The sequence below is a fragment of the Vespula vulgaris genome, chromosome 10 (genome assembly GCF_905475345.1).
Source record: "Vespula vulgaris chromosome 10, iyVesVulg1.1, whole genome shotgun sequence".
Lineage (NCBI taxonomy): Eukaryota > Metazoa > Arthropoda > Insecta > Hymenoptera > Vespidae > Vespula > Vespula vulgaris.
This window is the reverse complement of record NC_066595.1, coordinates 6,810,638-6,829,611: the sequence shown is the minus strand read 5'-3', so window position 1 is coordinate 6,829,611 and position 18,974 is coordinate 6,810,638. Positions and strand designations below refer to the sequence as shown.

The following is an 18,974-nucleotide window of genomic DNA, read 5'->3' as shown; positions in this document are numbered from 1 at the left end:
AACCGAGATGCCTTTCCGCTTCGGGAGCTTCGGGCTTCTTAGCAAACTGGAGATGTATAAAACCCCGCTTACAGATTGCTCCACCGTCCACACCGTCGGCTTCAGACATCTCGAGACACGACCGGTCGTGTCTATATCTCGTTATTTCAAAGAACAAAACGAAGTCCTCGGTAGGACTAAATCTCGCGATCGCGAACACCCACGCGCGTGCCGGCCGTCACGCGCGTGAGTGTTTTCCCTATCATTCGCGTACGGAAGTAAGGAGACATACCCTTTCTGCTATATAATTCCTATATAATAGAGATTATATGCAAAGAGGTTCCTTTAATTTCCGTGTAAAGATCCCACGAAGATAGGTCCAGCGATCACCTAACATGAAACAGAAAAAGAATAAAAGAAAAAGAGATAATTACATGCAAAAATAATATGCAATAATATATGGAAAAAGCTATTTATATATATAAATACATTTAAAATCAAAATACAATTAAATAATAATATTAATAATTAATAAATAAATTAATGATTAAATAAAATAAAATAAAAAAAACAAATATACAATTAAAACTTCCCTGTAAAAATTAATTTCACGATGATCGGTCCTTCCATGATCTAACCTGAAACAGAGAAAGAATATAAAAAGAAATTAATATATCAGCAAAAATTAAAAAGATAATAAAAATTAAATATAAAAGCTAAAATTATATGCAAAATAACATACAAAAACTTTCCTGTAATAATTTATTTACACGATGATTGGTCTCTCGATGATCGGTCTCTCGATAGTCTAACCTGAAACAGAAAAAAGTAAAAGAATAAGAGAAAAGAAAAAGAAAAAAGAGAAGAGGAAAAGAAAAGAAAAGAAAAGGAAAGACGAAGAAAAGAAACACTGATCATGTCCGAGAGAAAGATAGAACTCAGAACAATGGATAATTATCTCGAAGATCATTTCACTAGACAAAATTCAGAGTACCATAAATGAGTTTAATTTTATCCCTAGAGAGAGAACGAAACCCGCCTAAGGCCCACACCCGAGGGCCCCACCCAAGGGTCCCACCCGAAAGAAGCTAAAATAATTAATCTCGAATAATTGTTTCAACCATCACATAGCTATGCGTTTCAATGAATAGAAATGACTGTGAATTTGTTGCTGAATGTATCGAAGATGTTAGAAATAATATAAAATATAATGTGGAATTACATAGAAAAGATTTTGGAAAATTCTTTGAAATATGCAGTCATTTGCTCGGTAATACTTGTATCCCATAAAATTTAGATGTATGTACAAGTATCACCGACCCAGGTCCCACCGCGTGGAGGTTACTGCACTTTGGGACCCACGGGCTAACGGGGAATCTACTCTAAAATCCGCGAACCGAGATGCCTTTCCGCTTCGGGAGCTTCGGGCTTCTCAGCAAACTGGAGATGTATAAAACCCCGCTTACAGATTGCTCCACTGTTCACACCGTCGGCTTCAGACATCTCGAGACACGACCGGTCGTGTCTATTTCGATTTCAAAAATCAAAGCGTAGTCCTCGGTAGGACTTAATCTCGCGTTCGCGAACACCCACGCGCGTGCCGGCCGTCACGCGCGTGAGTGTTTTCCCTAGTATTCGCGTACGGAAGCAAGGAGACATACCCTTCCCGCATATAATATAGATTATATGCAGAGAGGTTCCTTTAACTCCCGTGTAAAAATCCCACGATGATAGGTCCAGCGATCACCTAACTTGAAACAGAAAAAGAATAAAACAAAAAAAGATAATTATATGCAAAAAGCCGTTTATATATAAATATACATTTAAAATCAAAATACAATTAAAGAATAATATTAATAATTAATAAATAAATTAATGATTAAATAAAATAAAATAAAAAAACAAATATACAATTAAAACATCTCTGTAAAAATTAATTTCACGATGATCGGTCCTTCCATGATCTAACCTGAAACAGAGAAAGAATATAAAAAGAAATGAATATATCAGCAAAAATTAAAAAGATAATAAAAATTAAATATAAAAGCTATAATTATATGCAGAATAATATACAAAAACTTTCCTGTAATAATTTATTTTCACGATGATTGGTCTCTCGATAGTCTAACCAGAAACAGAAAAAAGTAAAAGAATAAGAGAGAAGAAAAAAGAAAAAAGAGAAGAGGAAAAGAAAAGAAAAGAAAAGGAAAAACGAAGAAAAGAAACACGGATCATGTCCGAGAGAAAGATAGAACTCAGAACAATGAATAATTATCTCGAAGATCATTTCACTAGACAAAATTCAGAGTACCATAAATGAGTTTAATTTTATCCCTAGAGAGAGAACGAAACCCGCCTAAGGCCCACACCCGAGGGCCCCACCCAAGGGTCCCACCCGAAAGAAGCTAAAATAATTAATCTCGAATGATTGTTTCAACTATCACACAGCTATGCGTTTCAATGAATAGAAATGACTGTGAATTTGTTGCTAAATGTATCGAAGATGTTAGAAATAATATAAAATATAATTTGGAATTACATAGAAAAGATTTTGGAAAATTCTTTGAAATATGCAGTCATTTGCTCGGTAATACTTGTATCCCATAAAGTTTCGATGTATCTACAAGTATCACCGACCCAGGTCCCACCGCGTGGAGGTTGCTGCACTTTGGGACCCACGGGCTAACGGGGAATCTACTCTAAAATCCGCGAACCGAGATGCCTTTCCGCTTCGGGAGCTTCGGGCTTCTCAGCAAACTGGAGATGTATAAAACCCCGCTTACAGAAAGCTCCACCGTCCACACCGTCGGCTTCAGACATCTCGAGACACGACCGGTCGTGTCTATTTCGATTTCAAAAATCAAAGCGTAGTCCTCGGTAGGACTTAATCTCGCGATCCCGAACACCCACACGCGTGCCGGCCGTCACGCGCGTGAGTGTTTTCCCTATTATTCGCGTACGGAAGCAAGGAGACATACCCTTCTTACATATAATAAAGATTATATGCAGAGAGGTTCCTTTAACTTCCGTGTAAAATTCCCACGATGATAGGTCCAGCGATCACCTAACTTGAAACAGAAAAAGAATAAAACAAAAAGAGATAATTATATGCAAAAAGCCGTTTATATATAAATATACATTTAAAATCAAAATACAATTAAAGAATAATATTAATAATTAATAAATAAATTAATGATTAAATAAAATAAAATAAAAAAAACAAATATACAATTAAAACTTCCCTGTAAAAATTAATTTCACGATGATCGGTCCTTCCATGATCTAACCTGAAACAGAGAAAGAATATAAAAAGAAATTAATATATCAGCAAAAATTAATAAGATAATAAAAATTAAATATAAAAGCTAAAATTATATGCAAAATAATATACAAAAACCTTCCTGTAATAATTTATTTTCACGATGATTGGTCTCTCGATGATCGGTCTCTCGATAGTCTAACCTGAAACAGAAAAAAGTAAAAGAATCAGAGAAAAGAAAAAAGAAAAAAGAGAAGAGGAAAAGAAAAGAAAAGAAAAGGAAAAACGAAGAAAAGAAACACGGAACATCTCCGAGAGAAAGATAGAACTCAGAACATTGGATAATTATCTCGAAGATCATTTCACTAGACAAAATTCAGAGTACCATAAATGAGTTTAATTTTATTCCTAGAGAGAGAACGAAACCCGCCTAAGGCCCACACCCGAGGGCCCCACCCAAGGGTCCCACCCGAGAGAAGCTAAAATAATTAATCTCGAATGATTGTTTCAACTATGACATAGCTATGCGTTTCAATGAATAGAAATGACTGTGAATTTATTGGTGAATGTATCGAAGATGTTAGAAATAATATAAAATATAATTTGGAATTACATAGAAAAGATTTTGGAAAATTCTTTGAAATATGCAGTCATTTGCTCGGTAATACTTGTATCCCATAAAATTTAGATGTATGTACAAGTATCACCGACCCAGGTCCCACCGCGTGGAGGTTACTGCACTTTGGGACCCACGGGCTAACGGGGAATCTACTCTAAAATCCGCGAACCGAGATGCCTTTCCGCTTCGGGAGCTTCGGGCTTCTCAGCAAACTGGAGATGTATAAAACCCCGCTTACAGAAAGCTCCACCGTCCACACCGTCGGCTTCAGACATCTCGAGACACGACCGGTCGTGTCTATTTCGATTTCAAAAATCAAAGCGTAGTCCTCGGTAGGACTTAATCTCGCGATCGCGAACACCCACGCGCGTGCCGGCCGTCACGCGCGTGAGTGTTTTCCCTATTATTCGCGTACGGAAGCAAGGAGACATACCCTTCTTACATATAATAAAGATTATATGCAGAGAGGTTCCTTTAACTTCCGTGTAAAATTCCCACGATGATAGGTCCAGCGATCACCTAACTTGAAACAGAAAAAGAATAAAACAAAAAGAGATAATTATATGCAAAAAGCCGTTTATATATAAATATACATTTAAAATCAAAATACAATTAAAGAATAATATTAATAATTAATAAATAAATTAATGATTAAATAAAATAAAATAAAAAAAACAAATATACAATTAAAACATCTCTGTAAAAATTAATTTCACGATGATCGGTCCTTCCATGATCTAACCTGAAACAGAGAAAGAATATAAAAAGAAATGAATATATCAGCAAAAATTAAAAAGATAATAAAAATTAAATATAAAAGCTATAATTATATGCAGAATAATATACAAAAACTTTCCTGTAATAATTTATTTTCACGATGATTGGTCTCTCGATAGTCTAACCTGAAACAGAAAAAAGTAAAAGAATAAGAGAGAAGAAAAAAGAAAAAAGAGAAGAGGAAAAGAAAAGAAAAGAAAAGGAAAAACGAAGAAAAGAAACACGGAACATGTCCGAGAGAAAGATAGAACTCAGAACATTGGATAATTATCTCGAAGATCATTTCACTAGACAAAATTCAGAGTACCATAAATGAGTTTAATTTTATTCCTAGAGAGAGAACGAAACCCGCCTAAGGCCCACACCCGAGGGCCCCACCCAAGGGTCCCACCCGAGAGAAGCTAAAATAATTAATCTCGAATGATTGTTTCAACTATTACATAGCTATGCGTTTCAATGAATAGAAATGACTGTGAATTTATTGGTGAATGTATCGAAGATGTTAGAAATAATATAAAATATAATTTGGAATTACATAGAAAAGATTTTGGAAAATTCTTTGAAATATGCAGTCATTTGCTCGGTAATACTTGTATCCCATAAAATTTAGATGTATGTACAAGTATCACCGACCCAGGTCCCACCGCGTGGAGGTTACTGCACTTTGGGACCCACGGGCTAACGGGGAATCTACTCTAAAATCCGCGAACCGAGATGCCTTTCCGCTTCGGGAGCTTCGGGCTTCTCAGCAAACTGGAGATGTATAAAACCCCGCTTACAGAAAGCTCCACCGTCCACACCGTCGGCTTCAGACATCTCGAGACACGACCGGTCGTGTCTATTTCGATTTCAAAAATCAAAGCGTAGTCCTCGGTAGGACTTAATCTCGCGATCGCGAACACCCACGCGCGTGCCGGCCGTCACGCGCGTGAGTGTTTTCCCTATTATTCGCGTACGGAAGCAAGGAGACATACCCTTCTTACATATAATAAAGATTATATGCAGAGAGGTTCCTTTAACTTCCGTGTAAAATTCCCACGATGATAGGTCCAGCGATCACCTAACTTGAAACAGAAAAAGAATAAAACAAAAAGAGATAATTATATGCAAAAAGCCGTTTATATATAAATATACATTTAAAATCAAAATACAATTAAAGAATAATATTAATAATTAATAAATAAATTAATGATTAAATAAAATAAAATAAAAAAAACAAATATACAATTAAAACTTCCCTGTAAAAATTAATTTCACGATGATTGGTCCTTCCATGATCTGACCTGAAACAGAGAAAGAATATAAAAAGAAATGAATATACCAGCAAAAATTAAAAAAATAATAAAAATTAAATATAAAAACTATAATTATATGCAGAATAATATACAAAAACTTTCCTGTAATAATTTATTTTCACGATGATTGGTCTCTCGATGATCGGTCTCTCGATAGTCTAACCTGAAACAGAAAAAAGTAAAAGAATAAGAGAGAAGAAAAAAGAAAAAAGAGAAGAGGAAAAGAAAAGAAAAGAAAAGGAGAAACGAAGGAAAGAAACACGGATCATGTACGAGAGAAAGATAGAATTCAGAAGAATGGATAATTATCTCGAAGATCATTTCACTAGACAAAATTCAGAGTACCATAAATGAGTTTAATTTTATCCCTAGAGAGAGAACGAAACCCGCCTAAGGCCCACACCCGAGGGCCCCGCCCAAGGGTCCCACCCGAAAGAAGCTAAAATAATTAATCTCGAATGATTGTTTCAACTATCACACAGCTATGCGTTTCAATGAATAGAAATGACTGTGAATTTGTTGCTGAATGTATCGACGATGTTAGAAATAATATAAAATATAATTTGGAATTACATAGAAAAGATTTTGGAAAATTCTTTGAAATATGCAGTCATTTGCTCGGTAATACTTGTATCCCATAAAATTTAGATGTATGTACAAGTATCACCGACCCAGGTCCCACCGCGTGGAGGTTACTGCACTTTGGGACCCACGGGCTAACGGGGAATCTACTCTAAAATCCGCGAACCGAGATGCCTTTCCGCTTCGGGAGCTTCGGGCTTCTCAGCAAACTGGAGATGTATAAAACCCCGCTTACAGAAAGCTCCACCGTCCACACCGTCGGCTTCAGACATCTCGAGACACGACCGGTCGTGTCTATTTCGATTTCAAAAATCAAAGCGTAGTCCTCGGTAGGACTTAATCTCGCGATCGCGAACACCCACGCGCGTGCCGGCCGTCACGCGCGTGAGTGTTTTCCCTATTATTCGCGTACGGAAGCAAGGAGACATACCCTTCTTACATATAATAAAGATTATATGCAGAGAGGTTCCTTTAACTTCCGTGTAAAATTCCCACGATGATAGGTCCAGCGATCACCTAACTTGAAACAGAAAAAGAATAAAACAAAAAGAGATAATTATATGCAAAAAGCCGTTTATATATAAATATACATTTAAAATCAAAATACAATTAAAGAATAATATTAATAATTAATAAATAAATTAATGATTAAATAAAATAAAATAAAAAAAACAAATATACAATTAAAACATCTCTGTAAAAATTAATTTCACGATGATCGGTCCTTCCATGATCTAACCTGAAACAGAGAAAGAATATAAAAAGAAATGAATATATCAGCAAAAATTAAAAAGATAATAAAAATTAAATATAAAAGCTATAATTATATGCAGAATAATATACAAAAACTTTCCTGTAATAATTTATTTTCACGATGATTGGTCTCTCGATGATCGGTCTCTCGATAGTCTAACCTGAAACAGAAAAAAGTAAAAGAATAAGAGAGAAGAAAAAAGAAAAAAGAGAAGAGGAAAAGAAAAGAAAAGAAAAGGAGAAACGAAGGAAAGAAACACGGATCATGTACGAGAGAAAGATAGAATTCAGAAGAATGGATAATTATCTCGAAGATCATTTCACTAGACAAAATTCAGAGTACCATAAATGAGTTTAATTTTATCCCTAGAGAGAGAACGAAACCCGCCTAAGGCCCACACCCGAGGGCCCCGCCCAAGGGTCCCACCCGAAAGAAGCTAAAATAATTAATCTCGAATGATTGTTTCAACTATCACACAGCTATGCGTTTCAATGAATAGAAATGACTGTGAATTTGTTGCTGAATGTATCGACGATGTTAGAAATAATATAAAATATAATTTGGAATTACATAGAAAAGATTTTGGAAAATTCTTTGAAATATGCAGTCATTTGCTCGGTAATACTTGTATCCCATAAAATTTAGATGTATGTACAAGTATCACCGACCCAGGTCCCACCGCGTGGAGGTTACTGCACTTTGGGACCCACGGGCTAACGGGGAATCTACTCTAAAATCCGCGAACCGAGATGCCTTTCCGCTTCGGGAGCTTCGGGCTTCTCAGCAAACTGGAGATGTATAAAACCCCGCTTACAGAAAGCTCCACCGTCCACACCGTCGGCTTCAGACATCTCGAGACACGACCGGTCGTGTCTATTTCGATTTCAAAAATCAAAGCGTAGTCCTCGGTAGGACTTAATCTCGCGATCGCGAACACCCACGCGCGTGCCGGCCGTCACGCGCGTGAGTGTTTTCCCTATTATTCGCGTACGGAAGCAAGGAGACATACCCTTCTTACATATAATAAAGATTATATGCAGAGAGGTTCCTTTAACTTCCGTGTAAAATTCCCACGATGATAGGTCCAGCGATCACCTAACTTGAAACAGAAAAAGAATAAAACAAAAAGAGATAATTATATGCAAAAAGCCGTTTATATATAAATATACATTTAAAATCAAAATACAATTAAAGAATAATATTAATAATTAATAAATAAATTAATGATTAAATAAAATAAAAACAAAACAAATATACAATTAAAACTTCCCTACAAAAATTAATTTCACGATGATCGGTCCTTCGATGATCTAACCTGAAACAGAAAAAAGTAACTTGAAACAGAAGAAGAATAAAACAGAAAGAGATAATTATATGCAAGAAGCCATTTATATATAAAAAAACATTTAAAATCAAAATACAATTAAATAATATTAATAATTAATAAATAAATTAATGATTAAATAAAATAGAAAAAAAAAACAAATATACAATTAAAACTTCCCTGTAAAAATTAATTTCACGATGATCTGTCCTTCCATGATCGGTTCTTCGATGATCTGATCTGAAACAGAAAAAGGTTAAAAGAAGATGAGGACAAGAAGAAAGAAAAAATAAGAGGAAACGAAAATAACAAGAGAAAAAGGAAAAAAGAAGCCGAGAATAGTTTTATAAGTGCGTGTGAGAAAAATAGAATTCCGAATGATGTGTGTGCTTCTCGAAGAACGTTTCACTCGATGAAAATCAGAATACCATAAGTGTATTCGATTTTTCATTAGTGAAAGAACGAAACCCGCCTAAAGCCCACACCCGAGGGCCCCTCCCAAGGGTCCCACCCGAGAAAAGATAAAGTAATTAATCAACAATTTAAAATAATTATTTAAACTATAATACGCAGCCATGCGCTGAGTAATACTGGAATCCTATTAGGTATCCTTCCTGTAAAAGTGAGCGGAGAATATGGTATATATTTAAATGTTCTTATTTCATTTGTATGTGCACCTTCGTTCAGTGCAATTTCGGTGTTTTCCGCAATTGCATTTTCTTATTCTGTGCACTTTTAGTTAGTGCACCTTCAGTGGTCCTCACAATTGCCATATTTTAAACGTTTCGAAATTATTACTTTAATATGAAACTTGATTTTATAAAAATAATATTACGAATTCAATTGAACTTTAGAAAAGAAAAATACACAAAAATTTGTTACTCGACTTTAATAATATCAATGTGTAAAGTACGTAAAAGTTCTTTTCGCGTACGCGTGGCAATGTGAGAAGGGAGACGGAATGTCACGTCGTTTCAGTTTCTGGAAATTACATTATTATTATTCTATAAGAGCATTTTGAGTGACAACATGGTAAAATTAAATTATGACTAAGAGCCATTTTCGAAGAGTTCTGTAAAGCTTTCGAAAATAACTCAATAGTCTAATAGTTGCCCTCTTGAGCCACAATTTGTGGGGGCCTCTTCGGCACATAGCCTCTTCTTTGCTTCGTGCCCTAACAACTACTATAGATCATTTGAACTATCGTCAATGTCAAGAAATTAAAACCATCAATTATTCTAAAACATGGAAGAAAACTAATAAATCTAACGCAACTCTAAAGCAATCCTGAAACGAAAAATCGAGAAAGCACAGAAAGAGATACAGGAATTAATATATTAATTGCTGAAAATCCTATGCTAAAAATTGATTAACTTATTCTATGTTCTACGCATTATGATTCTACAAGTCTCTTTGTCTTTTATCAAAGATTCTACTCTACTTTATTCTTTCAAAAGCAATGACTCTACTTTATTCCTTCAAAAACAATGACTCTACTGAGACTTTTCTTTTATTAATAAAACTAATTAATCTTTAATTAAAAATTTAATGAAAAATCATTGGACGCTCTTTCTTACAAGCAATTATTCGAATTATTGGAAAACAAATTATACAATTTCGCTTGTAATCCGGAGACTATCCATCGCGAATGTCTTCTAGCTTGTTAATTACTAAAATTCACGAATATCGTGATACTTTACTATTTTCGTGAGAGAATTATTTAAAAATGAGTTTAAATATTCAAAATTTCAAATAATTATAATTAACGCGTTTAAACAAGAAGACTCTATCCTGATCTAATAAATAAATCAAAAAATAACGAACCATTCACGAATAAATCTCCGAAGAAATTTATCCGTGGTCACTCATTGCTCTTCTACTAATTAATTACAACCAATCACCCGTGCCGATTCGGACCTTTCGTCCTCGACATGATTGAGTGATCAGAGGGATTTAAAAATTAACTTACTACTTGAGAAGTTCTGCGATGGCTCCAAAACACTGGACCGCGATTTAGGTCGAAATTGAGGATGGATGATTCGTAGTTGGTTGAAAATGAGGTAGGTCGACATCGAAGTTGGTCGAGATCCTCTTCAGTGATGCACTGACTCTAATTCGCGGTAGTTATTTATTAACGAACGATCACTGAATTTATTTCGCGAAACTCTACTATCTTTTATAAGTACAGTCTGTGCGACTGTTAAAAATGAAAAATACTTTACGAACAAACACTGACTCTAACGACTGCATTGCGCGCAGTCTATGTAAAAGCACTTATCGTTTAAATCGCGAAACGCGAACGAACAAACACTGCTTCTACTTCGCGATATTTTTATTTTAGCGATACAAATCCTCAATTACTTCATTGCTACATGGGCGATTGCAATGAGGTTCTGAAACAAAAATCCAAAGGAAATAATAAGTATCACTGTTATAATGAAAACTATAAATCATTAAAGAAATACGTGATAGAGAAATATACTTACTTTAAGTCTTCGTTAATACTCGCTCGAATGACATCCGCGAAAATTTCTAAGTCCATTCGTGGAGACAGATTTTCAAAGTCCTGCGCGAGTGCAAAAATTTCTAAGTCCACTCGTGAAGATAGATTTTCAAAGTCCTGCGGGAGTGCAAAATCGAAATCTGAAACAAAAACGAAAGTATAGAATTTCGAAATTATGAGTAATATAATATTGTACTTACGTCTACTCTTCGTTAATCTCACTGAAATAGCATCCTTCAAAAATTTCTAAGTTCAGTCTTTGAAGTCCAAAACACAACTAAACTAGTAACTGTAAAAGTCGGTTGAAGACCCGTCTTTGTTGTCTTCTCTCGCAGTCGAGTATCCCCACTTCGTACTTTAATCTAAAATCAAAGAAACTGCACAGAATATTGTAAGAATGAGAAATTCGGAATTATATTTTATTAACTATTCGTTAATACTTACAGCAATGGCCTCCGCGAAATTTTCCAAGTTCCCTCGTCGAAATCCAAAACACAACTGAACTAATAAATGCAAAAGTCAGTCGAAGGACCATCTTTGTTGTCCTCTCTCGCAGAGGACTATCCCCACTTCGCAATTTAATCTAAAATCAAATATACTGTACAAAATATTGTAGGAATGGCCTTCGCGAATTTTTCTGAGTTCCCTCGTCGAAGTCCAAAACACAACTGAACTAGTAACTGTAAAAGTCGGTCGAAGGCCCGTCTTTGTTTTCCTCTCTCGTAGAGGACTATCCCCACTTCGCAATTTAATCTAAAATCAAATATACTGTACAAAATATTGTAGGAATGGCCTTCGCGAAATTTTCTGAGTTCCCTCGTCGAAGTCCAAAACACAACTGAACTAGTAACTGTAAGAGTTGGTCGAAGGCCCGTCTTTGTTGTCCTCTCTCGCAGTGGACTATCCCCACTTTGCAATTTGAATCTAAAACAAAATGAATCATATAGAAAATTAGAAAAAGTGTGTGAGAATAAATGTACTTACATTAATTCTTCTCTATTACTTGCGGAGAACGCGTACTGGGAGAACTACAATGCGTACTCGTCGAAATTCGAAGCAAGACTGAACCAGTAGCTGTCGCTTATATTGTCGTAACGAGTGGGAGAATATCCCCACTCCTCCATTTCATTCTAAAACCAAATAAATCGTATAGCATATTGAAAAAATGAATGATATAATTATGTACTTACATTGACTCTTCTCTATTACTTGCGGAGAACGCGTACTGGGAGAACTACAATGTGTACTCGTTGAAATTCGTAGCAAGACTGAACCAGTAGCTGTGCGCTTATATTGTCGTCACGAGTGGGAGAATATCCCCACTCCTCCATTTCATTCTAAAACCAAATAAATCGTATAGAACATTGAAACAATGAGAGATATAATTATGTACTTACATTGACTCTTCTCTATTACTTCCAAAAAATGCGTACTACGAGAACTCCAATGTGTACTCGTTGAAATTCGTAGCAAGACTGAACCATTAACTATTAAAATCGGTCGAACGTTCGACTTTGTTGTCGTTTCACGAAGCCCAGTATCCCCACTCCACAATATAATTCTAAAACGAAATAAATCGTATAGCATATTGAAAAAATGAATGATATAATTATGTACTTACATTGACTCTTCTCTATTAGTTCCAAAGAATGCGTACTACGAGAGCTGCGATGTGTACTCGTCGAAATTCGTAACAAGACTGAACCAATAGCTGTGCGCTTATATTGTCGTCACGAGTGGGAGAATATCCCCACTCCTCCATTTCATTCTAAAACCAAATAAATCGTATAGCATATTTAAAAAATGAATGATATAATTATGTACTTACATTGACTCTTCTCTATTAGTTCCAAAGAATGCGTACTACGAGAACTCCAATGTGTACTCGTCGAAATTCGTAACAAGACTGAACCAGTAGCTGTGCGCTTATATTGTCGTCACGAGTGGGAGAATATCCCCACTCCTCCATTTCATTCTAAAACCAAATAAATCGTATAGCATATTGAAAAAATGAATGATATAATTATGTACTTACATTGACTCTTCTCTATTACTTCCAAAGAATGCGTACTACGAGAGCTGCGATGTGTACTCGTCGAAATTCGTAACAAGACTGAACCAGTAACTGTGCGCTTATATTGTCGTCACGAGTGGGAGAATATCCCCACTCCTCCATTTCATTCTAAAACCAAATAAATCGTATAGCATATTGAAAAAATGAATGATATAATTATGTACTTACATTGACTCTTCTCTATGACTTCCAAAGAATGCGTACTACGAGAGCTGCGATGTGTACTCGTCGAAATTCGTAACAAGACTGAACCAGTAGCTGTGCGCTTATATTGTCGTCACGAGTGGGAGAATATCCCCACTCCTCCATTTCATTCTAAAACCAAATAAATCGTATAGCATATTGAAAAAATGAATGATATAATTATGTACTTACATTGACTCTTCTCTATTACTTCCAAAGAATGCGTACTACGAGAGCTGCGATGTGTACTCGTCGAAATTCGTAACAAGACTGAACCAGTAACTGTGCGCTTATATTGTCGTCACGAGTGGGAGAATATCCCCACTCCTCCATTTCATTCTAAAACCAAATAAATCGTATAGCATATTGAAAAAATGAATGATATAATTATGTACTTACATTGACTCTTCTCTATTACTTCCAAAGAATGTGTACTACGAGAGCTGCAATGTGTACTCGTTGAAATTCGTAGCAAGACTGAACCAGTAGCTGTGCGCTTATATTGTCGTCACGAGTGGGAGAATATCCCCACTCCTCCATTTCATTCTAAAACCAAATAAATCGTATAGCATATTGAAAAAATGAATGATATAATTATGTACTTACATTGACTCTTCTCTATTACTTCCAAAGAATGCGTACTACGAGAGCTGCGATGTATACTCGTCGAAATTCGTAGCAAGATTGAACCAGTAGCTGTGCGCTTATATTGTCGTCACGAGTGGGAGAATATCCCCACTCCTCCATTTCATTCTAAAACCAAATAAATCGTATAGCATATTTAAAAAATGAATGATATAATTATGTACTTACATTGACTCTTCTCTATTACTTCCAAAGAATGCGTACTACGAGAGCTGCGATGTGTACTCGTCGAAATTCGTAACAAGACTGAACCAGTAACTGTGCGCTTATATTGTCGTCACGAGTGGGAAAATATCCCCACTCCTCCATTTCATTCTAAAACCAAATAAATCGTATAGAATATTAAAAGAATGAGTGATATAATTATGTACTTACATTGACTCTTCTCTATTACTTCCAAAAAATGCGTAATACGAGAACTCCAATGTGTACTCGTTGAAATTTGTAGCAAGACTGAACCATTAACTATTAAAATCGGTCGAACGTTCGACTTTGTTGTCGTTTCACGAAGCCCAGTATCCCTACTCCACAATTTAATTCTAAAACGAAATAAATCGTATAGCAAATTGAAAAAATGAATGATATAATTATGTACTTACATTGACTCTTCTCTATTAGTTCCAAAGAATGCGTACTACGAGAGCTGCGATGTGTACTGGTCGAAATTCGTAACAAGACTGAACCAGTAGCTGTGCGCTTATATTGTCGTCACGAGTGGGAGAGTATCCCCACTCCTCCATTTCATTCTAAAACCAAATAAATCGTATAGAATATTAAAAGAATGAATGATATAATTATGTACTTACATTGACTCTTCTCTATTAGTTCCAAAGAATGCGTACTACGAGAGCTGCGATGTGTACTCGTCGAAATTCGTAACAAGACTGAACCAGTAGCTGTGCGCTTATATTGTCGTCACGAGTGGGAGAGTATCCCCACTCCTCCATTTCATTCTAAAACCAAATAAATCGTATAGAATATTAAAAGAATGAGTGATATAATTATGTACTTACATTGACTCTTCTCTATTACTTCCAAAGAATGCGTACTACGAGAGCTGCGATGTGTACTCGTCGAAATTCGTAACAAGACTGAACCAGTAGCTGTGCGCTTATATTGTCGTCACGAGTGGGAGAATATCCCCACTCCTCCATTTCATTCTAAAACCAAATAAATCGTATAGAATATTGAAACAATGAGAGATATAATTATGTACTTACATTGACTCTTCTCTATTACTTCCAAAAAATGCGTACTACGAGAACTCCAATGTGTACTCGTTGAAATTCGTAGCAAGACTGAACCATTAACTATTAAAATCGGTCGAACGTTCGACTTTGTTGTCGTTTCACGAAGCCCAGTATCCCCACTCCACAATTTCATTCTAAAACGAAATAAATCGTATAGCATACTGAAAAAATGAATGATATAATTATGTACTTACATTGACTCTTCTCTATTACTTCCAAAGAATGCGTACTACGAGAACTGCGATGTGCATTCGTCGACATACAAAAGGAAACTAACAAAATAATAATCAAAGTAAATAAAAGTCGTATATGTTTATATTACACAAAACCAATGATCGCGAAACGAAAATTTCAATGTATTAAAATTATAAACTAGTTCTTTTATTTCTCTCACGTATCGTACTTTGTAATGTTAAAGAAATATATTATTGTTTAAATATTAATCTTTTGTATTGTGCAAATATTAAAAACTGTTTAAATAAATGTAAAATTATCGAAAATATTAATTTCTGAGCTTTTGCCTTTGGAAAGATTCGATATTCACTCGTCGGAATACAAAAGAGAACTAATTCGAAATCTTATGTAGCTATATAGTACAAGCAAATAAAAAAGTATTGGCTTGTGCTTACCTTCGCATTGAAAGAATTTTTCTAAAAGATTATGGATGCAGCATATCAATTTACACGGGTTTGTAGATTCACAGCTTGGAGACAATGTTTTATACTCGGTTCCATGTATATTTGTGTGAATGTGTCCAGTATCTGTGTGACAGCAAACGAGAGTGGATATTTTTGTCCGCATATTTTGCGATGAAATACAGATATTTTTGCAAAGAATGATATTGGTCGATGTGCTAATGCTTTTTAGAATTAACACAGATCAGTAATGTTCGAAAATCTAGACGAAATGCTTTTTTTTTTTCTTCCCTTATTCAGATGAATTTCTTCTTCGTTGCAGCTTTTTCTTCTTCCAAAGCGATTAAAACTTTTGGCTACTAACGAGTACATAATAAATACTCTCGAACAGAAATTATTTATGAATTAATATTTATAGATCAATCTATAGGCATATATAATTAGATATCATTCTTTTCGAACATTTACAAGAGATATTGATCATGGAAAAGATAAATTCTTTGATTATTCCATTTATTAATTAATTATCTTTTGACACCCGAAGTAAAAGACAGAAGAAACCTACGTATATCATTACGCGGGTATTTACGTATTTGGCGGGAATTTTATATAACTTAATAGAAAGTAGCAAGACGTTTCATAACAATTTTCAATGATTTTTTTGCGATTGAATATTATATTTTGTGCTATTTTTTAATAAAATGTTAAGAAAAATTAATATATTTATTAATGCGTAATATTTCTAAAATGACGTAATATGTATGTACAACTCGAAGCTACACCTTCACGGTGTAGATGACGCCATTGCTGCTTCAATTCGTACCAACCAAATACGTCTCCCCGTTACATGTAATTAGGAGATTTTTTCCAACGTACACTTTATTATTAATCACCAATCGATAGCTAAGTAAGCGATTTTCAAAAAGCCGCATTCTCAAATCGGAACATCGTTGCATTTAAAAGATATTCGCGAAAAGAAAATCAGTCTCGTTGATCCCCGGGGAGCTATTGCATTGTACTTTTTTTTCTATTTTCCAGCTTAATTTTTTTAATATCGATACTTCTCCCGCTTTTTAACAATATTCTGATCAATAATTTTGCGTTTATAATTATGATAGATCGATATTTTATATTATATTCGATTTTCAAACACATACACACACACCACACGTATATGGATATTTTTACAGATTATATATACACGTACACTTTTTTAATCTTCTTCTTTTTACACACACTTTTAATTTTATCCTGTATTAATATAAGATTTCACATTTTTCAGATTGTCAAGAATTTCACGAGATAAGACAGAGCATTGAATTAGAATGAGTGTTCGTGTATCGTTCTTCGTCTCCTAGAATTAAGAAGATGTTCGTCGTTTGAAGGATCAACAGCTACTACCGCTAAGCGAACTTTTTTCTTTGTCTTCTGAGCAACTGTGAAAAATGAAAAAACGTAATCTGTGAGAATGTGTAAATACTAACGTTTCGAAGAGTTGATGCATGTATAATATACGTATATGTGTGTATAAATTTGATACGATTATTACGAATGTGTTGGTGTGTTCCAAGGTCGACAATCGTGCATCTGTGTTTTTTCTATCTTTTTTTTGTCATTTGCTTTCGCTTCGAATACAGAAGAGAAGAAATAAATTAGGTTAGTAAGCCAATTCAGTTTTTGTTATTTATATAGGTTAGTACTGTCCAAAAATAATGAATAGTTTTCGTGATTGCTTTTTAATTCTCGTCGTCAATATACATTTTAATAATCAGTTCTCTATATATTTATTTACATATGTATTTCTCCTTCTTTCCTTTCTTTTCGATTCTCGATTATGTATAATTATTATCGACACATAATACATTACTTCGATGATAAATTATGTAATTATTCTATATGTCTAAATAAAAATTCAAAGAAGTATTATTTTTTTCAAATATTTATAAAATATACATCTGTATATATATATATATATATATATATATATATATATATATATATATACATATATGCATCAATACATAAATCCATCGAATTATTTTGATTTAACAATTACTCATTATTTCGCGTAATGTATAAAGCATAAGGATAACCTTGTAATACAAATGCGTATCTATTTAACGTTTCTATATCTTTAAAAAATATAATGTTTTCATTAAAAAATTATTGTCTATGTTCAAAATTCGAATTAATTACATTTGTCATCCATATCGTATTATCTACATGCTTATATTATATTTTTTATTATTTTTCATTGAAAAATATAATATTTGATTTGATTCGATTGTACCTGTGATGACGTCATCGAATTATAGGGACTACTTTCCTTCCTTGCCACTAGTCTCATCGCCATATTGGACGCAGTGACAAGTGTACACGGTGTTCCGTCGCTCCGCATAATTACAGGTAATTAGTAAATTTTTTCTAACGTACACTCTTTTCCTATATATCAATCGATAGCCAAACGCGCGATTTTCATGAGGCCGCGTTCGCAAGTCTGGGTATCATCGCGTTAAAAAGATATTCGCGAAAATAAAATCAGCCTCTCGTAGATTGCACAGGGAGCTTTCGCGTCGTATTTTTTCTTCTATTTTCCTGTTTTATTCTCACAATATTAATACTTCTCTCGCTTTTTAATGATACTCTGATCAATAATTTTGCATTAATAGTTGTGATCGATTGATATTTTGTATTAAATTCGATTTTCATATATGATTATACACATACACACACACATATATGCATGCACGCACACAAACAGGAATACGATCATATATATACACATAGTATACGATCACAAATGTGTATATATATATAGGTATACAACATATATAATGATTATATACACACACACATACATTTATGGATATTCCCTACACATATTACGCACACACTTTTAATCTTGTCCTGTAGTAATATGATCTTACTTTTTTCAGATTTTCAAGAATTCCCGAGCTACAGTACGAAGCGTCGAATATTTCCAGTGTTTCCTTTTCTTCAATAGATATAGGTAAGTTTATTTTATTTTAATAAATATAGCGAGGTTTAATAGAAAGAGATAGGTAATATACAACATGGAAGTTATAATAGATTGT

At 34.4% G+C, this 18,974-nt stretch overlaps 1 long non-coding RNA gene across 1 annotated transcript; it reads right to left on the bottom strand.

Annotated features, from left to right (window-relative positions):
• Positions 1–1,706: 1,706 nt before the first annotated feature.
• Positions 1,707–16,201, bottom strand: LOC127066817 (uncharacterized). The gene is made up of 23 exons (XR_007782507.1): positions 15,874–16,201; positions 15,439–15,516; positions 15,215–15,378; positions 15,008–15,154; positions 14,801–14,947; positions 14,594–14,740; positions 14,370–14,533; positions 14,163–14,309; positions 13,956–14,102; positions 13,749–13,895; positions 13,542–13,688; positions 13,335–13,481; positions 13,128–13,274; positions 12,921–13,067; positions 12,714–12,860; positions 12,490–12,653; positions 12,283–12,429; positions 12,077–12,222; positions 11,537–12,016; positions 11,293–11,454; positions 11,076–11,232; positions 8,361–10,982; positions 1,707–1,726 (listed from the first exon to the last, which is right to left on the bottom strand). It is a non-coding gene; the product is annotated as an uncharacterized LOC127066817 (long non-coding RNA).
• Between the last annotated feature and the right edge of the window lie 2,773 nt (positions 16,202–18,974).